Consider the following 7,500-nt stretch of genomic DNA (forward strand, 5'->3'; position numbering starts at 1 on the left):
GTACGTGCCGTCTAGCTTTCTTTGCAATCTTTGGATGAGTGTCCAGGTGTTAGTATGGACTTCAAAGCGTTTCTTCAAAGCAATGATGGAATCTCTCCTTGTTATATAGACCTGGAGGGAGAGGTTTTTTTTGTCTGGATGTCATCTTTTACCAAGTGTAACTTTTTGGCTTTCATTCTTTCTCATTGTGTAACGTGGTCGTTACGTTCAAACCGGGTTTGTTACAGCTCAAATCTCTCTCGGGCCCCCATGCCATCTAGTACCATCGAAAAGAAAGAAACGAATAAAAATAAAGAAATCCGACTCAACTTTTTTTTTTCTTTAACATAAGTCGTTTATTACCATTTTTCTTTCTCTCCCTCTCGAGGCCAGCTTAAAAGTCTCTTCCTGCCACATGTCCATCTAACCTGGTTCGCGTTTCTTTTTATTACGACCGCTTTCAGTTTACACGTCTGTCTCTATCTGGTGTCCTTTTTTCTTTTTCTTCAGGTGCAAGCCCAAGCACACTTGCCAATTTGCATACGCGCCCAAACGCTGCTCCTGCTGCAAATACCACCGCTTGCTATCCATCCTTCGACTACTGATGATACTCTCATATGCGCTATGTTACAATCTGAAGTATCCGTCCTTTTCTTCTTTTTTTTTTCGTCTTCTTGTAGATATTAAAAGAAATCTGATTGTCTCTGATGAGTTGCTTGATGAACTATATATTCCAACGAAACATGTGTAAGACAATAATTGAAATAATAAACGCATGAGTCATATTTTTACAAAAGTGTCACCACTTATCAAGGTCTGAAAGCCACTCGAGGATAAGGCCAATGAGTGTGCAGTGGTGAAAGGGAGCATGTCGTAGTCATCGTAAGTAGTGGAAATTTGGTAAATTGAATTACTTAAGGGGATGGCTCATCAAGAACTTGTTTACGTTGGACTTGAAGACAATCATATTGTAGTCAGTTGGAAAGAAAAAAAAAACGGAACAGAGTTCCACAGGCGTGCAGTTCTAAGAAAGAAGCTTTGTTCGTGGAACCTACGTTTAGTTTTAGGCAGAGATAAAGTGTGGGGGAAATTATTTATAGTGGTTCCAGCTAGACGAGTATTTTTCGTGAGTCCAGACGGGGGTGGCATAGATTGGAGCTCAGACCAGCACTTGCCATGAAAATAACGATAAAGCAGAGACAGGCTCGCAACGTCTCTTCTGTGGGAAAGAGGTTGCAGAGAAGAGGAAAGGGTATCTCCCACTAGACTAGGAAGTCAATATATTTTTTTTTAATTGTTACTGTATATTGTGTCCAATATAATATAAATTAAATACGAAATTTGTATTAATCAAAATATCATATTTAAGCGTATTTTACAACCGGGTAATGCCGAGCGGCCTGCTAGTATATATATATATATATATATATATATATATATATATATATATATATAACTACTTAATTTACTCACATAAAATTAATATACGAAAGTATAGATTTATGCGTAAACTTTAAGTATTTACTTCAAAAGTGCTCAATACGTAGGTAGAGCTAGTTAGTAAATTATAAAACGTATATGGCGATTATGCTACACTGAATATTCCGCGTTTTATCCACTCTAGGATTCTTCAGGGTTAAGAGTCCTAGAGTGGATGAAACGCGGAATATTCATTATTGCTTAATCACCATATACATTTTATAACTTACTACTCTCTCTATCTCTCTCTCTCTCGCTGTCTCTCTCTCTCTCTCTCTGTATATGTATATATATATATATATATATATATATATATATATATATATATATATATATATGTATATATATATAGTGCAAACAGTGGCATTTTTTAACGAAAGGTTTGTATACAAGTAATCATATTAATATCAATAATAATACTAAAATAATAAAAAAAAATAACAGCGTTTTGATTGAATTATTTAATCATTGTGAAAATAGCCCGAGAGACAGAAAATGTTCACATATGTATAAAACGAAAATCCAAATAATATCGGTAATTATCTAAAAAGCAGGATGGTGTCTACGCCAAACCTTTTGCTGGATGAACAGAAACGAAACCAGAAAATTGCTATTCAAAGAAAAACCAAAAACAACGTACGAAAATTAAATAAAGACAACGTTAAAAAATGTTAATAAAAAATAAATTAAATAAATTGTTTAATACAGCAAAAATTTAAAACCGACAACGGATATTATTATTAAACTGCTGGAAGTGACTGTGGCGAACTGACGATTTGGAATGGCGAGTTCGAATCTAATCGGTTCCAAAGAATCCTAACATTTTCAATCACTATTTTGATTGTTTTTTTTTTGTTATTTTTATTACTCCTTTACATCACAAAAACCACATGTTTCCACTGGGATCGTGTCTAACAATGGACTGTGGGGAGTTGAGTAACGAGAGGTCTGTTCACATTACACAGGTTAGTACAGTTAGGAAAGCAAGAAACAGGGAGCGAATTCCAAAGTCTAGCAGTCCGATCGAAAAAAACAAAACAAAAAACAACTATTACAGTATGAGTCTTTCCGGCATCTAGGGGTCTCTGTAGTGAAAGGGTGATATTTTGATGGTTGCCGGGTTATTTTATTTCTTAAATAGTTTCGACATATTCATTCTGAATCATCCATCTCCATGTCTAACTGTGACCAGTAAGATATCTACTGTCGGACTGATTGTCAAGGACGTATCCTCGACTGGTACGAACATACCTCCCCAGACCGTGGCAGATAAGTATTTTTAATATATATATATATATATATATATATATATATATATATATATATATATATATATATATATATACACACACAAATAGGTTGCCCGGCATTGCCAGGTCGTAAAATACTCTTAAATATAATATTTTGATTAATGCAGATTTCGTTTTCGTATTTATTATTATACTATCAGGTGGCCCGGCATTGCCAGGTCGTAAAATACGCTTAATTAATTCTGATTAATGCAGATCTCGCATTTATTATTACATTACATTGGACCAAATATATAGTGATGATTAAAAATGTTATGAAGACGTTTGCTGCAAGGCTAAAAATTAAAATATGACCCAATAGCTATTACGTTACGCATGCATATTTGTAATGCCGTCATTCGACCTTCACATGGCAAATTCCAATTGTTTAATTCTCACGCTTTTCCACGGATTTTCCCCGGCTAAACCCAAATATAAAGTTTCGCATGGGTTCGAATACCATATATATTAAGTTTCATGTCTGTAGACTTTTGTCCCGATCGCTAATACATTAAAATATTTTTAGAAAGGTTTTTGAACCAAATATTTTTTTTTCGCGTAAATAAGATTTAGGATGATTTGCTATAAGAATATGCAAAAATATTATAAGTACCTGAATTTACAATAAGTCCAACTTTTTATATCACTCTATAGATTTGCATAGCGAAATTAAAAAAAATAATAATGATAGTTTAAAATTAGGTATGGAGGCCAGGAGGGGACTAAAAAACTATATTTAGCCATGTATTTTAACGTTTCATTTGACGATTAAGTGAAGGTTTAAATCTTTCATCATAAGCGATATATATATATGTATGTATGTATGTATGTATGTGTGTGTGTGTGTGTGTGTGCGTTGCCTACATAACACCCGAAGTTAAGCAGCGATGAGGCCGGCCATTACCAGATGAGTGACCATTTTGGGAATGCTAGGCGCCGTATGCGTTTGAAGGAACTCCTGCATCTAGCATCACGGTTACGCCACCGTAGGTGAATAAACAAGAAATTGCCGAAAGAAATTATCGTATTTTTAGCAAAATGTGCAGTTAATTATCGATTTATTTCTGGGTTTTTTTTTTTTTGGCATGGATTCCTCAAAGCATTTCAGATTTAATAGTATATTAGCATTATTGGGCTCACCATAAGAAGATTCTTTATTTATGTTTCAAAGATTTAAAAGTGTGGTTTTTCGCAAAAATGATGAAATATTTTTTTTTTTTTTTTTTTTTACACAGTGATCACCACTTATCAAGGCCCGGAAGCCACTCAAATATATAATTTTTTTTTTTTTTTTGCTAATCTGAAAGATAATAATTATTATTAACATATTCAACGAATTTTACACTTCAAAGTACAGAAGGTGAAAAATTAAACACATTCAAAATTCGGATTTTCAACCTTAAAATCTGATACGTGCGCAGTTTTTATTTTATTTTATTTTATTTTTATTTATTTATTTATTTTATTTTATTTAATTTTTATTTATATGCAGTTCTCACCCTCCCTACAATACAAAATAGATTTTGCTCAGTTTCGGCTAATTATTTTAAGCATATTTGTATCCACAAATAAAGAAGTTGTGGGGGTTGTAGGAAAAAAATATAAACATCGATTATGGATTTTTCACTTAATAATCGATGAAAATTTTGTATTGATTGAATAATTACTTGACTTTTTGTAGATTTTTAAAGAGAGACTCGGTCAAAAAAAATACTATTTCCTTCCGTTTTGGCCGTGCCTAGTTTTAAATTATTATAAATTCCTCCAAGATATAATACTTTGTATGGTTCCAATGTAGTCGACTTTAAAATTATAAGTTTTAATGTAATATACTTTTAAATTTACGTTTTTCAACTAATGAAAAAAAAAACGTCGGTGGAAATATAGGGTGAAACAATTAAAGGGTCGCCCTAATGAAAACAACATTTGTCACCCTAATGAAAACAACATTTGTCGCCCTAATGAAAACAACATTTGTCGCCCTAATGAAAACAATATTTGTCATCCTAATGAAAACAACATTTGTCGTCCTAATGAAAACAACATTTGTCGCCCTAATGAAAACAACATTTGTCGCCCTAATGAAAACAACATTTGTCGCCCTAATGAAAACAACACTACAGTTTTATTCAAAAACTTTTATTGAAAAAATCAATTCAGTTAATTTGATTACGTAGTAGAGCTGACATTTATTCAATGTAGACACTTTCGGCCCAATCACCGCCTCGATACGGGTCCGGAACTGGTAGCATACCCTTTCCACAAGCGCCACCAGGAGCTCAGCGAATACTATTAGGCTGGCTTTCATGTTTTGGGAGGTCATGTTAGTGATGTTCTCGACGTATGACCAAATGGAGTAGTCCAGCGGGTTTAGGTCGGGGAGAGGCAGCGAGAGAAATGTACAAAGTCGTAGCACTCCTGAAGTCAAGCCTGGGTCTGTTTGGTCTTGTGGGTTAGCGTCGATTTCTGCTGCCACACCCAGAGTCTTCCAGTGGCATCTTGATTACACCAGGGGATCACCACACTCTTCAGCACATACAGGTACACTTTGGTGTTGACTTTCAAGCAGACTTCGAAGATGTGAGGTGGCATGATGTGGCCCTCACTTGAAACTACACCAAAACAATAACAGTGGCCGAAGGTATTGTTTTCATCACTCTGGTCACGTCCCAGTTATTCGTGGCAATCCAGCAATGCATTTGAGGGTGCTGGCAATGGTCCTGTTATTATTACTTGAATCGGTAGAGAACATGAACAGCGGCCCATCTCCCATCTCGCTCGTTGAATATTGTCACATGACAGAGGCTCCTATTGCTCTCGGAATTTGTACACACTTGGCCAACTAGTAGATGGTCAGCAACAAAAAAAGAAAACTGTTTTTTATCAAACGGAAATGGAATCATGGTGTCTTTTCTGGGGCGACAATTTTATTGTTCCACACTGTAAAATAAAAATAAAATCTGGCATATTATATATATTTAACGCCATCTGACTAGACAAAAATAAATAAACATACGAGTAAAAACAAATTTATGTGTTTGAGGGTGCTGGCAATGGTCCGGTTGTTATAACTTATATAACATGAGTTGTACAGCGACGCATTTCCGATCTCCCTCGTTGAACATTGTGTCACTTTCAGGCATGATAGAAGGCTCCTATTACTCTCGGGATTTGTACACACCTGGCCAACTAGTAGATAGTCTGCAACAACAAAAGAAACCCGGTTTATATCAAACGGAAATGGAATCATGTCGGCATTTTCTGGAGCATTGTACAATTAAAATCTGGCATAGTATATATTCAATGCTAGTAAAAACTAGACAAAAATAAATAAACATACCGGTAAAAATAAAAATCATAAATTAAATACAACCGCACCACAACTCCTCCTCTTTCTCCTGAAATTGATTAATTTGCCAAGACTGACCTTAATTGTCTTGTTCTGGGTGCGTCTGAGTTTTAAATGTAATAAAACAAAATCACGTGACGTCCACTGACCAATCTTCCCCCCTCCTCTTTCTTTCTATCTTCTTCATAGTTAAACATGTGACTTTCCCAGCTTTCAACGTTTTGTACGTTTGATTATTTTTGTCTTCATTTGAGAACGTGAAGGAAAGGTAAAAACTTTTTTTCTGGCGCCTGACGAGAGTCGATGGGACTAAAACACGATTTTCATTGTGGAACGACATTAAAATCATGTTTATTTGAATATAAATAAAGGCACACTTTGCTCTCTATTACTGAACACTATCATATACACCTCGTTAAACGACAAATATAAAAAAAAAATTGGCTGAAAACATTAATTCCTTCACCCTCAACTGAGCAAGGAGAGGCCGCTTTTTTTTCGCGGATATTTTCGATTGGCTAGCCTTAATTTAAACCTTCGCCACTTCCGGTTTGGCGATGGACGCAACGACAAAGACGTCACGTCTTTTTTTTTTTTTTCACGTTTTTTTCCTCCTTCGCGGTATGGGTTCGAGCCTCCCTACTACTATATATTTTTTTTTTTTTTTTTGCTCAACACACCTCCAAACTCTCGGGCAACGCCGGGCGCATAGGCTAGCATACACACACACCAACACACACACATATATATATATATATATATATATATATATATATATATATATATATGTGTGTGTGTGTGTGCGTGTGTTGTGTGTGTGTGTGCGTGCGCGCACGCGCGCGTGTGTGTGTGTGGCATTATATATATAGTTTTTTCTTTTTACGTGTGTATTGATATTCATATTATAAACGCTTTTTTCTATTGGTATTTATTTGCCTCCCCGTGGAAGTAAAATTTGACAAAAGGTCGTTTTTTATGTGGTGGGGGCGGGGGGGGGGCGACCAACTCGCCTTCCCCCCCCCCACCAAAAAAAAAAGAAAAGCAAAAGGGGCACCCTGGTTTGGACCACAAATAATAATTGCCTCAGTATAGAGGGGTTCCCCTCCATTGACCGAGACAATTTAACTTAAGCGTAGCATCAGAACAGATACTACACTTTGATTTTTGCCCGAAGGCAAAGAAAGGAAAAAGGCTACCCTTTTTTCTTTTTATTTAAAAAGAAAATGCAACTTTATTATATATTGATCATGGAATCGCATTCATCTGCAAAAGATCTAGCTAAATTGCATATATCTTTTAAACACTCATTTTGATTAATTTCCTATTAGTTTTTTTTTTTCGGTTTTCTCATAGGATGATCATCTTTAGTTAACTATTACGTGTAATTATATTCATGCAGATATT

The sequence above is a fragment of the Euprymna scolopes genome, chromosome 40, assembly GCF_053919585.1.
Source record: "Euprymna scolopes isolate OS-2025 chromosome 40, ASM5391958v1, whole genome shotgun sequence".
NCBI lineage: Eukaryota > Metazoa > Mollusca > Cephalopoda > Sepiida > Sepiolidae > Euprymna > Euprymna scolopes.